Source organism: Pseudophryne corroboree, chromosome 2, assembly GCF_028390025.1.
Source record: "Pseudophryne corroboree isolate aPseCor3 chromosome 2, aPseCor3.hap2, whole genome shotgun sequence".
Classification (NCBI taxonomy): Eukaryota; Metazoa; Chordata; class Amphibia; order Anura; family Myobatrachidae; genus Pseudophryne; species Pseudophryne corroboree.
Window position 1 is genome coordinate 523,458,691 of NC_086445.1, and position 19,777 is coordinate 523,478,467.

Consider the following 19,777-nt stretch of genomic DNA (forward strand, 5'->3'; position numbering starts at 1 on the left):
CTGCAGATTTGTGTCTGCCGGAAAGAGAGATACAACGTAGGTTTTAAATCTAGGATCGAGCACGGTGGCCAAAATGTAGTGCTCTGATTTCAACAGATTGACCACCCGTGAATCCTGGTTAAGCGAATTAAGTGCTCCATCCACAAGTCCTACATGCCTAGCGGAATCGCTCTGTTTTAGCTCCTCCATCAATGTCTCCAGCTTCTTCTGCAAAAGCCTGATGAGGGGAATGACCTGACTCAGGCTGGCAGTGTCTGAACTGACTTCACGTGTGGCAAGTTCAAAGGGTTGCAGAACCTTGCACAACGTTGAAATCATTCTCCACTGCGCTTGAGTCAGGTGCATTCCCCCTCCTTTGCCTATATTGTAGGCAGATGTATAGGCTTGAATGGCCTTTTGCTGCTCCTCCATCCTCTGAAGCATATAGAGGGTTGAATTCCACCTCGTTACCACCTCTTGCTTCAGATGATGGCAGGGCAGGTTCTGAACTGTTTGCTGGTGCTCCAGTCTTCGGCACGCGGTGGCTGAATGCCGAAAGTGGCCCTCAATTCTTCGGGCCACCGACAGCATCTCTTGCACGCCCCTGTCGTTTTTCAAATAATTCTGCACCACCAAATTCAATGTATGTGCAAAACATGGGACGTGCTGGAATTTGCCCAGATGTAATGCACGCACAATATTGCTGGCGTTGTCCGATGTCACAAATCCCCAGGAGAGTCCATTTGGGGTAAGCCATTCTGCGATGATGTTCCTCAGTTTCCGTAAGAGGTTGTCAGCTGTGTGCCTCTTCTGGAAAGCGGTGATACAAAGCGTAGCCTGCCTAGGAATGAGTTGGCGTTTGCGAGATGCTGCTACTGGTGCTGCCGCTGCTGTTCTTGCTGCGGGAGGCAATACTTCTACCCAGTGGGCTGTCACAGTCATATAGTCCTGAGTCTGCCCTGCTCCACTTGTCCACATGTCCGTGGTTAAGTGGACATTGGGTACAACTGCATTTTTTAGGACACTGGTGACTCTTTTTCTGAGGTCTGTGTACATTTTCGGTATCGCCTGCCTAGAGAAATGGAACCTAGATGGTATTTGGTACCGGGGACACAGTACCTCATTCAAGTCTGTAGTTGCCTGTGAATTAACGGTGGATAACGGAAACACGTTTCTCACCGCCCAGGCTGCCAAGGCCTGAGTTATACGCTTTGCAGCAGGATGACTGCTGTGATATTTCATCTTCCTCGCAAAGGACTGTTGGACAGTCAATTGCTTACTGGAAGTAGTACAAGTGGTCTTCCGACTTCCCCTCTGGGATGACGATCGACTCCCAGCAGCAACAACAGCAGCGCTAGCAGCAGTAGGCGTTACACTCAAGGATGCATCGGAGGAATCCCAGGCAGGAGAGGACTAGTCAGACTTGACAGTGACATGGCCTGCAGGACTATTGGCTTTCCTGTGTAAGGAGGAAATTGACACTGAGGGAGTTGGTGGTGTGGTTTGCAGGAGCTTGGTTACAAGAGGAAGGGATTTAGTGGTCAGTGGACTGCTTCCGCTGTCATCCAAAGTTTTTGAACTTGTCACTGACTTCTGATGAATGCGCTGCAGGTGACGTATAAGGGAGGATTTTCCGAGGTGGTTAACGTCCTTACCCCTACTTATTACAGTTTGACAAAGGCAACACACGGCTTGACACCTGTTGTCCGCATTTGTGTTAAAATAATTTAAAATTTGACCAGGCATGTCAATGGCCATATTCGTCCCACGGACAACAGGTGTCTCCCCGGGTGCCTGACTTAAACAAACCACCTCACCATCAGAATCCTCCTTGTCAATTTCCTACTCAGCGCCAGCAACACCCATATCCTCATTCTGGTGTACTTCAACAGTGACTTCTTCAATTTGACTATCAGGAACTGGACTGCGGGTGCTCCTTCCAGCACTTGCAGGGGGCGTGCAAATGGTGGAAGGCGCCACCTCTTCCCGTCCAGTGTTGGGAAGGTCAGGCATCGCAGCCGACACAATTGGACTCTCCTTGGGGATTTGTGATTTAGAAGAACGCACAGTTCTTTGCTGTGCTTTTGCCAGATTAAGTCTTTTCATTTTTCTAGCGAGAGGATCAGTGCTTCCATCCTCATGTGAAGCTGAACCACTAGCCATGAACATAGGCCAGGGCCTCAGCCGTTCCTTGCCACTCCGTGTCGTAAATGGCATATTGGCAAGTTTACGCTTCTCCTCAGACGCTTTTGATTTTTGGGTCATTTTACTGAACTCTACTATGACATTGGGCATCGGCCTTGGCAGACGACGTTGATGGCATTTCATCGTCTCGGCCATGACTAGTGGCAGCAGCTTCAGCACGAGATGGAAGTGGATCTTGTTCTTTCCCTATTTTACCTTCCACATTTTTGTTCTCCATTTTTTAACGTGTGGAATTATATGCCAGTATCAATAGCAATGGCCTACTACTATATATACTGCGCACAACTGAAATGCACCACAGGTATGGATGGATAGTATACTTGACGACACAGAGGTAGGTAGAGCAGTGGCCTACTGTACCGTACTGCTATATATTATATACTGGTGTTCTGCAAACTGTGCAAAACTGAAATGCACCACAGGTATGGATGGATAGTATACTTGACGACACAGAGGTAGGTAGAGCAGTGGCTACTGTACGGTACTGCTATATATTATATACTGGTGGTCAGCAAACTGTGCAAAACTGAAATGCACCACAGGTATGGATGGATAGTATACTTGATGACACAGAGGTAGGTAGAGCAGTGGCCTACTGTACCGTACTGCTATATATTATATACTGGTGGTCTGCAAACTGTGCAAAACTGAAATGCACCACAGGTATGGATGGATAGTATACTTGACGACACAGAGGTAGGTAGAGCAGTGGCCTACTGTACCGTACTGCTATATATTATATACTGGTGGTCTGGAAACTGTGCAAAACTGAAATGCACCACAGGTATGGATGGATAGTATACTTGACGACACAGAGGTAGGTAGAGCAGTGGCTACTGTACCGTACTGCTATATATTATATACTGGTGGTCAGCAAACTGTGCAAAACTGAAATGCACCACAGGTATGGATGGATAGTATACTTGATGACACAGAGGTAGGTAGAGCAGTGGCCTACTGTACCGTACTGCTATATATTATATACTGGTGGTCTGCAAACTGTGCAAAACTGAAATGCACCACAGGTATGGATGGATAGTATACTTGACGACACAAAGATAGGTAGAGCAGTGGCCTACTGTACCGTACTGCTATATATTATATACTGTTGGTCAGCAAACTGTGCAAAACTGAAATGCACCACAGGTATGGATGGATAGTATACTTGACGACACAGAGGTAGGTAGAGCAGTGGTCTACTGTACCGTACTGCTATATATTATATACTGGTGGTCAGCAAACTGTGCAAAACTGAAATGCACCACAGGTATGGATGGATAGTATACTTGACGACACAGAGGTAGGTAGAGCAGTGGCCTACTGTACCGTACTGCTATATATTATATACTGGTGGTCAGCAAACTGTGCAAAACTGAAATGCACCACAGGTATGGATGGATAGTATACTTGACGACACAGAGGTAGGTAGAGCAGTGGCCTTGTGTACCATACTGCTATATATTATATACTGGTGGTCAGCAAACTGTGCAAAACTGAAATGCACCACAGGTATGGATGGATAGTATACTTGACGACACAGAGGTAGGTACAGCAGTGGCCTTCTGTACCGTACTACCTATATATTATATACTGGTGGTCAGCAAACTGTGCAAAACTGAAATGCACCACAGGTATGGATGGATAGTATACTTGACGACACAGAGGTAGGTACAGCAGTGGCCTTCTGTACCGTACTACCTATATATTATATACTGGTGGTCAGCAAAATTATGCACTGTACTCCTACTATATACTACAATGCAGCACAGATATGGAGCGTTTTTCAGGCAGAGAACGTATAATACTGGTGGTCACTGGTCAGCAAAACTCTGCACTGTACTCCTCCTATATAATACTGCTGGTCCCCAGTCCCCACAATAAAGCAGTGTGAGCACAGATATATGCAGCACACTGAGCACAGATATGGAGCGTTTTTCAGGCAGACAACGTATACTGGTGGTCACTGGTCAGCAAAACTCTGCACTGTACTCCTCCTATATAATACTGCTGGTCCCCAGTCCCCACAATAAAGCAGTGTGAGCACAGATATATGCAGCACACTGAGCACAGATATGGAGCGTTTTTCAGGCAGACAACGTATACTGGTGTTCACTGGTCAGCAAAACTCTGCACCGTACTCCTCCTTTATATCTGTTGTAACTATGTACTATGTTACCACAGATATATGCAGCACACTGAGCACAGATATGGAGCATTTTTCAGGCAGACAACCTATACTGGTGGTCACTGGTCAGCAAAACTCTGCACTGTACTCCTCCTATATAATACTGCTGGTCACCAGTCCCCACAATAAAGCAGTGTGAGCACAGATATATGCAGCACACTGAGCACAGATATGGAGCGTTTTTCAGGCAGACAACGTATACTGGTGGTCACTGGTCAGCAAAACTCTGCACTGTACTCCTCCTATATAATACTGCTGGTCCCCAGTCCCCACAATAAAGCAGTGTGAGCACAGATATATGCAGCACACTGAGCACAGATATGGAGCGTTTTTCAGGCAGACAACGTATAATACTGGTGGTCACTGGTCAGCAAAACTCTGCACTGTACTCCTCCTATAATACTGCTGGTCCCCAGAATAAAGATATTTGCACTGCAGCCCCCTGAAACAAAGTGAGAGGACGCCAGCCACGTCCTCTCACTATCATTTCCAATGCACGAGTGAAAAATGGCGGCGACGCGCGGCTCCTTATATAGAATCCGAATCTCGCAAGAATCCGACAGCGGGATGATGACGTTCGGGCGCGCTCTGGTTAACCGAGCCATACGGGAGAATCCGAGTATGCGTCGGACCCGTGTAAAATGGGTGAAGTTCGGGGGGGTTCGGATTCCAAGGAACCGAACCCGCTCATCACTAATAAGAATGCATCCACCTTATACTAGAGATGTGCAGCTGGCACTTTTCGTGTTTTGTGTTTTGGTTCTAATTCCACTTTTGTGTTTTGGTTTTGGCTTGGTTTAGCCAAAACAACCCTTTTGTATTGTGGTTTTGGATCTAGATGATTTTTGAAAAAAACATAAAAACACCTAAAATCACAGAATTTGGGGGTAATTTTGCTCCTACGATATTATTAACCTCAATAACATTCATTTCCACTAATTTCCAGTCTATTCTGAACACCTCACAATATTGTTTTTAGGCCTAAAAATTGCACCGAGGTGGCTGTATGACTAAGTTAAGCGACACAAGTGTGTGGCACAAACACCTGGCCCATCTAGGAGTGGCACTGCAGTTGCAGACAAGATGGCACTATTCACTATTCAAAAACTAGTCCCCAAACCGCACATGATGCAAAGAAGAAAAAGAGGTGCATTGAGGCTGCTGTATGACTAAGCCAAGCGACACAAGTGTGCGGCACAAACACCTGGCCTATCTAGGAGTGGCACCGCAGTGTCAGACAGGATGGTACTTTTCAAAAACTAGGCTCCAAACAGCACCAAGATGTAGAAGAGGTGCAATAAGGTAGCTGTATGACTAAGCCAAGCAACACAAACAATTGGCCCATCTAGGCGTGGCACTGCAGTGGCAGGCAGGAGGGCAGATATCAAAAAAGGCCCCAAACAGCACATGATGCAAAGAAGAAAAAAAGATGCACCGAGGTTGCTGTATGACTCAGCTAAGCGACACAACCACCTGGCCCATCTAGTAGTGTCACGAGTGGCTGAATGTCGAGAGTGGGCCGCAATTGTTCGGTCCACTGACAGCATCTCCAGCATGCCCCTGTCATTTTTTTAAAATTCTGCAATTGGGTGACTTATATAGCAGTACCCCAGGACTAATTCAGCAGTACCCCTGGACTCATACGGCAGTGTCAGGATGGCATTTTTCAAAAACTAGGCCACAAACAGCACCTCATGCAAAGATGTAGAAGAGGTGCAATGAGGTGCAATGTATGACTAAGCCAAGCGACACAAACAATTGGCCCATCTAGGAGTGGCACTGCAGTGGCAGACAGGAGAGCAGATATCCCAAAAAATGGCCCCAAACAGCACCTCATGCAAAGATGTCAAAGAGGTGCAATGAGGTAGCTGTATGACTAAGCCAGTGACACAAACAATTCCAACTGGAATTATACGTCCAAATCACTGGAATTATATGTCCAAATCACTGGAATTAATTGGCAAAATCACTGTAATTAATAATTATACATCCAAATCACTGGAATTAATTGGCAAAATCACTGTAATTATACATCTAAATCACTGTAATTAATTGGCAAAATCACTGTAATTAATAATTATACGTCCAAATCACTGTAATTAATTGGCAAAATCACTGTAATTATACTTCCAAATCACAGGAATTAATTGGCAAAATCACTGTAATTAATAATTATACGTCCAAATCACTGGAATTAATTGGCAAAATCACTGTAATTATACGTCCAAATAACTGTAATTAATTGGCAAAATCACTGTAATTAATAATTATACGTCCAAATCACTGGAATTAATTGGCAAAATTACTGTAATTATACATCCAAATCACTGGAAATAATTGGTAAAATCACTGTAATTAATAATTATTCATCCAAATCACTGGAATTAAATGGCAAAATCTCGGTATCGCCTGCCTAGTAAAGTGGAATCTAGATGGGATTTGGTACCGGGGACACAATACCTCCATCAATTTTCTAAATTCCACTGCACTAATGGCGGACACCGGACGCATGTCTAACACCAACATAAGTGTCAAGGCCTCGGTTATGAGGGCTTCCATCATCATGTGAAGCTGAACCACTAGTCATGAACGTAGGCCAGGGCCTCAGCCGTTCCTCGCCACTCCGTGTCGTAAATGGCATATTGGCAAGTTTACGTTTTGGGTCTTTTTACTGAACTTTGGCTTTTTGGATTTTACATTCCCTTTACTATCACAATGGGCATCGGCCTTGGCAGACGACGTTGATGGCATTTCATCATCTATGTCATGGCTAGTGGTAGCAGCTCCAGCACTAGGAAGAAGTGGTTCTTGATCTTTCCCTATTTTATCCTCCAAATGTTTGTTCTCCATTATTTTTCTGGAGTTATATAACACAATATGCGGCACAACAGAGCGTACCCCTACACCTCACAGGGCAAACCCTGTAAAAATTATTTGGATTAAATATTAATAACCCCTTTATTTGGCGTAAATAATATACAGCACTGGACAGCACCACTGAACTTATATGGCAGCACCACTGGACTGGATTTTTACGGAAATATATGGATTTATATGGAATTTTACAGCAGGATAACTGGAATTATACGGCAGTATCAAGGGAATTACATGGCAATATCACAGGAATTATACACCAGTATTACGGGAATTATACGACAGTATTCCGATAATTATATGGCAATATCACAGGAATTATACACCAGTATCATGGGAAATATATGCCAGTATTCCAAAAATTATATGGCAATATCACAGGAATTATACGGCAATATCATAGTAATTATACACCAGTATTCCGAGAATTATACGGCAATATCACAGGAATGATACGCCAGTATCACAGAAATTATATGCCAGTATTCCGAGAATTATATGGTAGTATCACAGGAATTATACGCCAGTATCCAGGGCCGTCTTTTCATATGGGCTCAATTCGGCACTTGCCCAAGGGCCCCAGGAGTATAAAGGCCCTACCTTGATAGCTGAGGGTCCCCTCTTTCCAGGGGTACCAGATTTTTGAAAATCGGCCATAGGGAACCAGAGATATCCGACTTCAAAGCAGTGGTCCCCATCCAAGCCTGTTAATTGCTCTTCCCAGCCAGATATCTCGGGTTCTGTCTGACTTAGAGTTTTTCTGAGGGTCTTCTCCAAAAGCTGGGACTCTCCACTTTTGGCGAACACTGGCAGATTGTCTCTACTGTGCCCAGAACCAGAGATATCAGCCTTCAAGCAGCTGGTCCCTGCTCTAGCTCCACATGCCTAATATGCCGTTTTATATTTTTGCTGGTGGATTGCTCTGGCTCCTGAACTCTGATCTCCAAGTCCTCAGTACCTCCTGAAAGGTGACACTCTCTAATTTTTTGTCCCCTTCAAAGCTAAGAAATAGTTTTCCAGGAACTTGAGATATCTACAGTCAAGCAAGCTGCCCCCCCACCAGAAAATGATGAATATTAAGCCCACTCCACTATCGACCCCTCCCCTACATATTAAACACCCCATACCACCCTGAAAGTCATGTACAGGGGCCCCTTCATTCAGCCTAATGCCCCTTCTACAGTTTAGTGTTCTATCTCTTGCCCCATCTCCCACCATCTGTGCAGTAAAGGAGTAATTAGTAGAAATTACTGCTCCAGGTCCTACATGCTGAGCGGAAGATAGAACACCACCTACCGCCCATGGGACATCAAAGCTGCCGCTGATAGCACCCCCCACCACTACTGCTGGTGGATAGGTAGGGGCCCAGTGCATTGCTGTGCCCAGGGGCCCACACTGCTGTTAAGACGGCCCTGCCAGTATCAATGGAATTATATGGCAATATCACTGGAATTATACGGCAATATCACAGGAATTATACACCAGTATCTCAGGAATTATATGGCAATATCACAGGAATTTTACGCCAGTATCACGGGAATTATATGGCAGTAACACTGGATATATGGCAGCAGAGGACACCACCACTGTGACTGGTTACTGGACTGATGCTGCACAAGACACTTCCCCTGGTCTAATGCAGGACAACACAGCACCACTGAAAGGGACTTATACAGCTACACTGGATATATGGCAGCAGAGGACACCACCACTGTGACTGGTCACTGGACCGATGCTGCACAAGACACTACCCCTGGTCTGATGCAAGACAACACAGTAAAAATACAACAGACTTATACAGCAGCCAGCAGCACTGGGGACATATCGCAGCAGAGGACACTAACACTGTGACTGGCTGGACTGATGCAGCATAAAACACTGACTACACTGGACTGGGCTGAGCAGCACAACACAGCAGTAGACTCGCCACCCCACTTTCCCATCCCCCACACAGACACTGAGGACAGAGACACGTCCTTTCACCACACTCTCCGAGACTGGAGTGAAAATGGCCGTGACGCGCGGCTCCTTATATGGAATCCAAATCCCGCGAGAATCGGACAGCGGGATGGTGGCGTTTTGCCTTGTTCGGGTTTCCGAGTCAGATGGGAAAACCCGAGCCTGGCTCGGAACCGGACTCAAATGGTGAAGTTCGGTACGGTTTGGTTCTCTGAGAACCAAACCGTAGTTTTTAGTTTATACACATGTGTGGTGTGATTCTCACACCCTAGACAACACAATTACCTTCTAATTATAAGCCTTTGAACCAATCATAATTCCTTATTGGCTTCATGCAATATAAAATGCAATTATTGGGATGTTTCTAATGTGTCTTTTTGATGAACCATTCTGTTTGAGAAATAAATGTTTAATTTATGAATACTGACATTTTGTGCCCTATATTTGACATCATTCAAGCTTTTCATGTCTCTTTTGCTCTAATTGCTGTGTTTAGATTAACTACACAGACGGTATTCTCACCTTTTATAATAGTGATATTACTTAAGTTTCCCTTGATAACTTTTCTGTGATCAATTATGTTTTCTATATATAAAAACTATTTTGTTTTTCCATTATTTTAAATGGACATGGATCGGTTGAAATACTGCATACTGTATGCTAAATATTCCAGAAGTGTCCCGGTCACATGACCATTGTTCTGGTCACGTGTCCGGAACTATTTTGCATACCAATACTACACTGCTGGGTACCGATCATCAGGCTTCTCCACTTGTAACTTCCGGTCACGTGATCGCGATGGCGATCACTTGCTCATAGTAGGTTGATACTAATCCCTGCTATGGTCAGGAGTACACAGAAATAAAACCACATGTCGGTGGTTTCGATCATGTGACCGGAAGCACTACAAAGTATACAATCATGTTCATATCTCCAACCTCAGCAAACTACAGGATTTATTAAGATTTTTATCACTTTTTTGTACTTTTCATTTCCACTAAGGTATAACCACTGTTTCTAATATATTTGTATTTTGAAATTATGGTGTATATAAATTATTGTATGGTAATTGGCCAGCTATGGCCTCCAATTGATGACATCATTTCCCCTATATAAGGGAGGTCATTTGAATGGACTATTACCTTTCACAATGCTGCCAGGAGCAGCAAAAGACGTCAGGCATCCTAACACCAGCAGACTGTACCACTCCACTTTGACATTCCACTCTGGTACCAAATTTAAAGGACCTTTTTAAGGACAGCACAATTGGCATCATTCCATCTGCTGTGAACCAGGATCCGTGCATCATTGCCTGCCACCACCATATGGAGCATCATTTATTTGGATCTTTCAATTGTAACACAGGACTGGTAACGTGCCCTATCAGCTGAAAAACATCCTTGAGCTGTTCTTATATTAACTGTGCTTCTAGAGAACTATCAACCACTTTGATCATTGCTCAAGAGGAAATGACTATATCTGTGGAGCAAAACTTTCCAAGTCCAACCACTGGTGTATTACTAACTGACCTTGCATTTGGTTTTACCATTTTTATACAGACATTTACTTGTTTTTAAAACTCTGAATTGTGTTAAAGCGCTGTATATATCCATTGTTTTCCTTATTCTCTTTGTGGGAGATTGACCATCTCCCGATATTATAGCTGTTAGGAGAAACCACTCCTGCTTGTGCCTGAATTTTAATATATACTTGATATATACATTTTCTCTTTATGCACAAGTGTATGCACTTCATATAGTGGGGCCTTTTTCTATGCCTCCACTATTTCCCCATACAGACGTGGACCAGAGGTGGATTTAGAACTCATGGGACCCTAAGCAAGACACAGATTTGTAAGTAGATGCATTTTTTCCTGGACAATATATAATAATTTATCACTTGTTTCTAAATCCAGCCCGGACATATCCCCCACCTGACCTGCTGCCAATGCTAAGACATTCCCCCACACCTGCCACTGCCGATAACACCCCCTGGCGCTACCACCTACAACACCCCCCTTGCCCATATGGATCTGCTTCTGTTACCACCAAACTCCCAACTCCCCACCCAGTATCACCCCCTGACCTATTGACACTACTACCACTTCCACAGGACCTGCCGCAAAGACCCACTTCTGCCTCCAACGGACCGGATGCCACTGCTACCATCAAACCCCCTCAATATAACCTGCTGCTACCATCAATACGAGGACCTACAGCCGCCAGATCAAAACCCCACGCTCCCACCTTCCCCCAATCCTTCACCTTCACATCCTGTACATATTTCCTTTGCAATATCCTCTCCTTCTTGTTGGCTCCTCTCCCTATGCACATGCAACACAACAAAGTGACAATGCACTGTGCAGGAGAGAAGACAGCGTGTGTTGCCAGCTCAAATGATAACCACCATTAAATACCCTTGTCGATAGGCCCCCTGCAACACACCAAGCCCTAAGCGGCTGCTTGTGTTGCGGTAAATCCGCTACTGACGTGGACATATTTGTTGGTACCCTTCCATGAAAAAGAAAAACCTATATTTTCCTCTGAAATAACATGAAAGTGCATCTATCATTGTTTTTTTTCCATATTTAGTAGAAAGCAGACATTGCATTTCATTTTTGATTAATTAAAATCTTTTAAATATTCAAACAAATGGTCCTATTATTAATATTTTGTTGCACAACCTTTAGAGGCAATCACTGCAATCACACAATTTCTGTAGCTCTCATTGAGGCTTCTGCACCTGTCACCAGGCAGTTTGGCCCACTCTTCCTGTCTCAGGTGTGATGGGTGCCATCTCCAGACTGCATTTTTTAGCTCTTTCCAGTGTGCATTTTAGCAAATACCAAACGGCAGTGACTATTGTTCCGACCTTTATTAGCATCCCCCCAGTGTGTACACATGATCTAGGGCTGACAGGGATTCGTTCCGACATCGGAACTAACCCCCATCGCTTTAGTGTGTATACAGCTTAACACTTTAATCAAATTATTATCTTTTCTAAGTGGTACCAACAAATCTGTCAGGGACATTTTAGAATAATTTTAAGGGATAATTTAGCTCTTGTCCCTGTTTCTTTGCTTTATTAGCAGTGGCATGCAGGCATACATGAGACAATAGCTTTTAGTTTCATCACTTTCAAGAGGAATGCAAATACATAATTTCCTCTACATAGTACTTTGCTATTGTTACATCAGTTTCGTCATCTTTATTTAATATTGTAAGTGAAAAGTCTTACATTGATATGTTGCATTATTTAGTATTACAAATAAAATGAATATATATTTTCTATTTCTGACTTTAGATTTTAGAATGGCATTAGAATGGCAATAGCTGAGGATACTGCTGGGGACAACTATCTGTCATTATAGGTTCACTCATTAGCTGACCAATCGCACTCCTCAGATTTTACTTCTCTATCATTCTCTGAAGGATACTGGAGCTCGGATGGAGACGCTCAGGAGCTTAGTGCAGAGTATGTAACCCTTTCTTTGTGCATGGGCTGTCAATGCCTGTTAAAAACTTGGAAAAGAAAGAAGCAGGACAAAATGGAGTGTATACTCACCGGCTGGACACTTGTCACCTTGCTGGTTGATTGCCCTGTATGGAGATACATTATTTTTGCAACCCATATGCAGACTTGCACGGGGTAGGTTTTCACTCTGTCTGGACGGCAGCTATCTGATCGCAGACCTCCGCAATTTTGCAGAGGAGCGATCAGGTCTGAATGACCCCCTAAGTACACTCTGGTTTAGCAAGTTTCTGGGACTCTACATATATGTGTATGGATGTAACCATTCCAAGCTTGGCCTACATCACAGAACCCTAGATGATGAAGAAATGTGGGGTCAACTCATACTGTGAGCCTGGCCTAAATGCCAAATAGATCTGTGACATACCTAATGCTTATCACACCAATGTAGAATTGCTTTAATATATTACAGATGTGAGAAATAAATTCTTTGATTTTAAAATATTTTCATTTAAATTCTGGCCTCCCCCTCCCCTCACTAGCTGTCCAATCACACTCCTTGGTTATAATATCTGTATCCTCTGTGGGAGGATGATAGAGAATAAAATTCCAGCCTCCACCTTCCCTCACTAGCCAGCCAATCATTCTCCTCAGTTTTTACTTCTCCATCATTCTCTACAGGAGGATGATAAAGAAATAAAATCTGGCCTCCACCTCCACTTACTAGCCAGCCAGTTGCACTCCTTGGTTATTATTTATCAATCATCCTTTGCGAAGGATGATAGAGAAATAAAATATGGCTTCCACCTCCCCTCACTAGCCGGCCAATCACTCTCCTCAGTTTTTACTTCTCTATCATCCTCTAAAAGGATACTGGAGCTCGGGATGCAGAGGCTCAGGAGCTCAATGCAGAGTATGTAACCCTTTATTTGTACATGGACTGTCAATGACTGTTAAAAACTGTGAAAAGAAAGAAGCAGGACAAAATGGAGTGTATACTCACCGGCTGGACACTTGTCACCTTGCTGATTGTTCGCCCTGTATACATTATACCCACCCAAACAGCCAGTCTATTCAGTAGCCATAGTGATGTGCCCACCCAGTTAGGTATCTAACTATATAACAATACAATAATCCTATACTAACAACTGGCCTAGTGTAATAAGCCATGACCTCTTGAGATTTTCAGCAAAGCAATAATTAGCACAGCAAGGTATCATAATAAGCACACTCTGGTTTACCAGGTTCCTGGGACTCTACATATATGGGTATGAATGTAACCAAGCCTGGATACATCACAGGACCCTAGATGTTGAAGAAATGTGGGGTCAACTTCTACTGTGAGCCTGGCCTATATGCTGAATAGATCTGTGACATGCTTAATGCTTATCACACCAATGTAGAATTACTTTAATATATTACCTATGTGAGAAATAAATTCTTTTGGTTTTAAAATAGTTTCATTTTAATTCCAGCCTTCACCTCCCCTCACTAGCTGGCTAATCACACTCCATTGTTTGTTATTATATTTGTATCTTCTGTGGAAGGATGCTAGAAAAAAAAAACTCAGCCTCCACCTCCCCTCACTAGCCGGCCAATCGCACTCATAGTTTTTGCTTCTCGATCATCGTCTGCGGGAGGATGATAGAGAAATAAAATCCTACCTCCACATCCCCTCAATTGCCAGCTAATCACACTCCTTAGTTATTATTTATTGCTCATCCTCTGCAGGAGGATGTTAGAGAAATAAAATCCGGCCTCCACCTCCCCTCACTAGCCGGCCAATTGCACTTCTTAGTTATTATTTATTTATCATCCTCTGCAGGAGGATGGAAAAATAAAATCCAGCCTCCACCTTCCCTTACTAGCCAGTGAATCATAATCCTCAGTTTTTACTTCTTGATCATCTGCAGGTGGATGATAGAGAAATAAAATCTGGCCTCCACCTCCACTCAATAGCCAGCCAATCACATTCCTTAGTTATTTATCTATCATTCTCTGTGGAATGATAATAGAAAAATAAATTCCATGCTCCACCTCCCCTCAATAGCTGGCCAATCACACTCCTTAGATACTATTTATCTATCATCCTCTGCGGGAGAATGATAGAGAAATAAAATCTGGCCTCTACATCTTCTCAATAGCTGGCCAATCGCACTCCTTAGTTATTATTTATTTATCATCCTCTGTGGGAGAATGATAGAGAAATAAAATCCGGCCTCCCCCTCCCCTCAATAGTCGGCCAATTGCACTCCTTAGTTATTATTTATCCATCATCCTCTGCAGGAGGATGATAGAGAAATTAAGTGCGACCTCCACTTCCCCTCAATAGCCAGCCAATTGCACTCCTTAGGTATTATTTATCATCCTCTGTGGAAGCATGATAGAGAAAAAACCTTCCCTCATTAGCCGGCCAACCACACTCCTTAGTTAATATCTATCTATCATCCTCTGCAGGGGGATGATAGAGAAATAAAATTCAGCCTCCCCCTCAACTCATTTGCCAGCCAGTCACACTCCTTAGTTATTATTTATTTATCATCCTCTGTGGGGGGATGATAGAGAGAAAAAATACATCCTCCACCTCCCCTCAATAGCTGGCCAATCACACTCCTTCGTTATTATTTATCCATCATCCTCTGCGGGGGATGATAGAAAAATAAAATTTGTCCTCCACCTCCCCTCAATAGCGGGCAATCGCACTACTTAGTTATTATTTATCTCTCATCCTCTGCGGGGATGATAGAAAAAAAATCTGGTCACCACCTCTTCTCAATAGCCGGCCAATCGCACTACTTAGTTATTATTTATCTATAATCCTCTGTGGGAGGATGATAGAGAAATAAAATCCAGTCTCCAACTCCCTTCAATAGTTGGCCAGTTGCACTCCTTAGTTATTATTTATCTATCATTTTCCGCGGGAGGATGATAGAGAAATATAATCCGGCCTCCACCTCCCCTCAATATCCGGTCAATCGCATGCCTTAGTTATTATTTATCTATCATCCTCTGTGGAAGCATGATAGAGAAAGAACATTCTGGCCTCCACATTCCCTCATTAGCCGGCCAATCACGCTCCTTATACCAGTTCCACACTAAACAACATTGTTAACTATGTGGCCGACTCCAATGGATCGGAATGATACTCTTAAAAATTGTATAGTGTGATGCGATCCTACCTGCATTTCCCCGATGTTCAAGTTCTGCGAGTCGCAGAACCCATTCTGCACATGTTCAGAATGGGTCCTGCATTCGCCGTGCAGATATGTGAATGCCTCTGCCTGATTGAATCATATACTAAACATATTAACTATTAAGTACTAAGTAGCCCTTCCTTCCACCTTCCACTAATACATAACATTATATTAATAGATGAAAGATAAATATAATTTTATATGGTTAAAAATATGGCTACATGTACATTTAAATAACCAATGTTATAATGCAAGGATATTGACAAATCTTACCTCAGACTTACCTAATTCTGGAGACATTAGATGGTATACTCACTGGTTACAAGGGCCTCAAAGAACGGTTGGGCGATGGTATGTCATATTAAGGGCAGCAGGGCTCATGAAGTGGTGCCAGGTGTGATCTGCAGCAGGACAGCTATATACTGGTCTGAAAGGAGAATCTCTGGAACAGTTTCTGGTGTTTTGGTCTAATTGATTTGTGACAAGCTTATGTAGCTGACAGAAGATCCGATAATGCCAGGTGCGGAAGTGACTTCTTAGGTGGCTGCAGAGAGAAGAAATATGGGACCTGTATTTTATATAAAAAGGGAGAGAAAACACTCTTATACGGTGGAATTCACATATACCTCCCCAGGGCTGTTTCTAGCCAATTTGGCTCCCAGTGCGAGATTTAAAAATGCGCCCCCCCCATGACATAAAAAAATGTGCCCCCTCCCCACACACCTAGATAAAAAAAACAACCTTGCACACACCCGGCAAGGGAGCGTGGCCTCATATAAATGGGTGTGGCCTCATTTAAAAGGGCATGGCCTCGTCTGAAAAGACTACCTCACAATCCAGTTTTTGACCCTGCTCCAACAGATCACGACCACCACAGGAAAAAAAAATTCTGCCATATTAAGCCCCACACAGTAATGCCCCCTGCACCATATTATGCCACACACCGCAATGCCCTTGATACATTAAATCCCCACACTACGGCAGGCAAGAGTCCCCATTTCACACATTACGGCAGGTGTCCCCATTTTACACATTGAGAGAGAGAGAGAGAATACTTACAGAGGCGATTACCGCTCTTCGGCCCGCCTCACCAGTCGCTCCTCGCGCCGGCCTTTCCCTCTTCCTAACTTGGATCCCCCTCTGTACTCCGCTCGGGGGGGGGGGGGGGGTTGCGGAGTGACGGGGTTGCGTCGTGACGTAACGACGCAACCGCGTCATTCCGTGAAACTCCGCCCCCCGAGCGGGTTACTCGGGGAGAAATAGGAGGGGGAAGCAGGGAGCCACAGTTAGTGCCGCGGCGGGTGCCCAGTGCGGTTGCACTACTCGCCTGCCCCAAGAAACGGCCCTGTACCTCCCCCAATTATCATCTGACTGCAATTTATAGACCAACTACACCACATGTCAGTAAGAAAGGAGCCATGGCAGCTTTATACTTACACACCACAGACACACATAATACAGACCTCTGACATTATATACAGTGCACTTACTTTGCTGGGTATGAATGGGGGTGGTATCTGAAGGGCTTCTAACCTCGCCCAATCCATACTCCAGAAGAAGGGGTGGTATCTAATTACACCATTCACACCCAGACGCTTATCGGGATCTTCACACACGAGCTGAAAAGAGCAACAAGACCATAATTATGTGACAGCTGAGCTGCAAATAAAATTGTAGCCCATATGTAAGGATCATAAAACTTAATTAAGTGTAAGGAGAGGTACTGTACGCACCCAGGTTTTTTATGTAACAAATCCTTTGGTTAGGTAAGGGCTAAGTTGTTAAATTAGGATCACAAGTTTTAAAGTCTGTTTCAGGTATCCAGTGGGGTCTTACTGGGAGGGTTTAGGTTCCTTTCAGTAAACTGCCAGAAGAGCCGTTTTCCGCTTTCTAGTTTTGATCCACTATAACCCAGAGGAATGGGGCAATTTAGGACCCAGATTTCTTAGTTATGAGCCTATGACATCATTATTACAGCTGGCCTTCACAGTAATGCTTGGCTGATTTACACAAATGGTACAAGGGTGCTTTATATCTCCATGTATATTAGTCTATTGAAATCAGCACTGGCATGCTGTGTATGTTTGGTGCAATAAATACTAGTTCTGTATTCATGTAACACCAGCACTGCTACAGTGGGCAGCACTCAGAGACTGCATCACTGTTAGTGTGCCAGGAACTTAGGTTACTCTGCTTGCTATGTGCAGGGTATAGGCCTAGGGTTCCATGATGCTGAATACGCAGGTATCTGATGTGTCCACAGCCATTGATTTTCCCGTTATGTTGTCACACTAACATATTCCATTGTTGTGATATAATATGTGCTTAATACAGTGATTCTGTGGCACCCTGAGGTGCCTTGGGACACTTGCAGGGGTGTCTTGGATGGGTGGTCCAATACAAATTCAAATGATTTATTGTCATTGTAATAGGCAAAACTAGTGCTGGTGGATGTCACTCCTAAATATGTGGACAAATAGAAGCAATTCTTGTCCCTCACCCCGTAACTGAACCTAAGGATGACATTAAAACACAACTAACGTACTTTAATATCTATTTTTACATTTCTCAATAAGAAACTTTTGGCCTAGGGGTGCCGTGAAAAAAATTATCATATTCTACGGCGCCATGATTCGTAAAAGTTGTTTTAGGTTTATTATAAAACTGTGTCACATCCAGTTTTATGTTTTGCTAAGATACTTAGGGTCCTATTTTTCAACTAATATTTGCAGGATATTTCCAGAAAACACCAGGGGGGTACCCACAAACATTAAGGGGGTTATCAATATTAGCAGTGGTACTTTACCGCCGCTAATAGGATCGTTAGGGGCAGTGGCGGAACTAGCAAGCATGTGGGCCCAGGGGCGACAAAATGCTTTGGCCCTCCCCCATCCCATCCAAGTCCACCCCCACTCCCCTGGAGAGGATCTGGTGAGGGGGACCTGCTCAGGGCCAGAGTAATGGATACCTAGCAACAGTGCCGTAACTAGACATTTTAGCACTGTGTGCAAGAAACGGCATTGGAGCCCCACCCCTGCATGCAAAACAGGGGCAGTGTGCGCCGTAGGTGCGCGCAAAAATACATAGTGGCGTGGCTTCGTGGGGAAGGGGTGTGGCCACCAAATAATACCAATTCATAAAATGGTGCACAGTAGTCTCCATTATTCAAATTACGCCGCACAGTAGCACCACTACACCAGGTAGAGACCCTTTTACACATTACGGCGAACATATTCCTCTTTTTACACATTACGGCAGGCAGCGTCCCCTTTTTACACATTACGGCAGACAGCGTCCCCCTTTTTACACATAATGGCAGACAGCGTGCCCTTTTTACACATAGTGGCAGACAGCGTGCCCTTTTTACACATAACGGCAGACAGCATCCCCTTTTTACACATTACGGCAGACAGTGTGCCCTTGTTACACATTACGGCAGACAGCGTCCCCATTTTTACACATTACGGCAGGCAGATTCCCCCTTTTTAGACATTGCGGCAGGCAGATTCCCCCTTTTTACACATTGCGGCAGGCAGATTCCCCCTTTTTACACATTACGTCAGGCAGATTCCCCCTTTTTACACATTGCGGCAGGCAGATTCCCCCTTTATACACATTGCGGCAAGCAGATTCCCCATTTTTACACATTGCGGCAGGCAGATTCCCCCTTTTTACACATTGCGGCAGACAGTCCCCCTTTTTGCACAAAGAAAGAAAGACAGAAAGAAAGAAAGAAAGAAAGAAAGAAAGAAAGAAAGAAAGAAAGAAAGAAAGAAAGAAAGAAAGAAAGAATTATACTTACCCTCTCCGCTGCTCAGGCTCCTCGGTGCAGCTTCTGATCACGATTCCCGGGCAGGAGAGAAGGAGGAGGAGGGAGGTGGAGGAGGGAGCCGCAGCAGCGCTGTGTTAT

General features: G+C 44.1%; 1 protein-coding gene across 1 annotated transcript in view; it reads right to left on the reverse strand.

Moving 5' to 3' along the window:
- The window catches only part of LOC135033602 (gap junction alpha-2 protein-like), a 30,026-nt gene extending 13,853 nt beyond the window's left edge, over nt 1–16,173 (reverse strand). The window contains exon 1 of the mRNA XM_063954197.1: nt 16,152–16,173. The gene's annotated coding sequence lies outside the window, so the exon portion shown is untranslated. The remainder of the gene's footprint in view (nt 1–16,151) is intronic.
- Nucleotides 16,174–19,777: the final 3,604 nt, after the last annotated feature.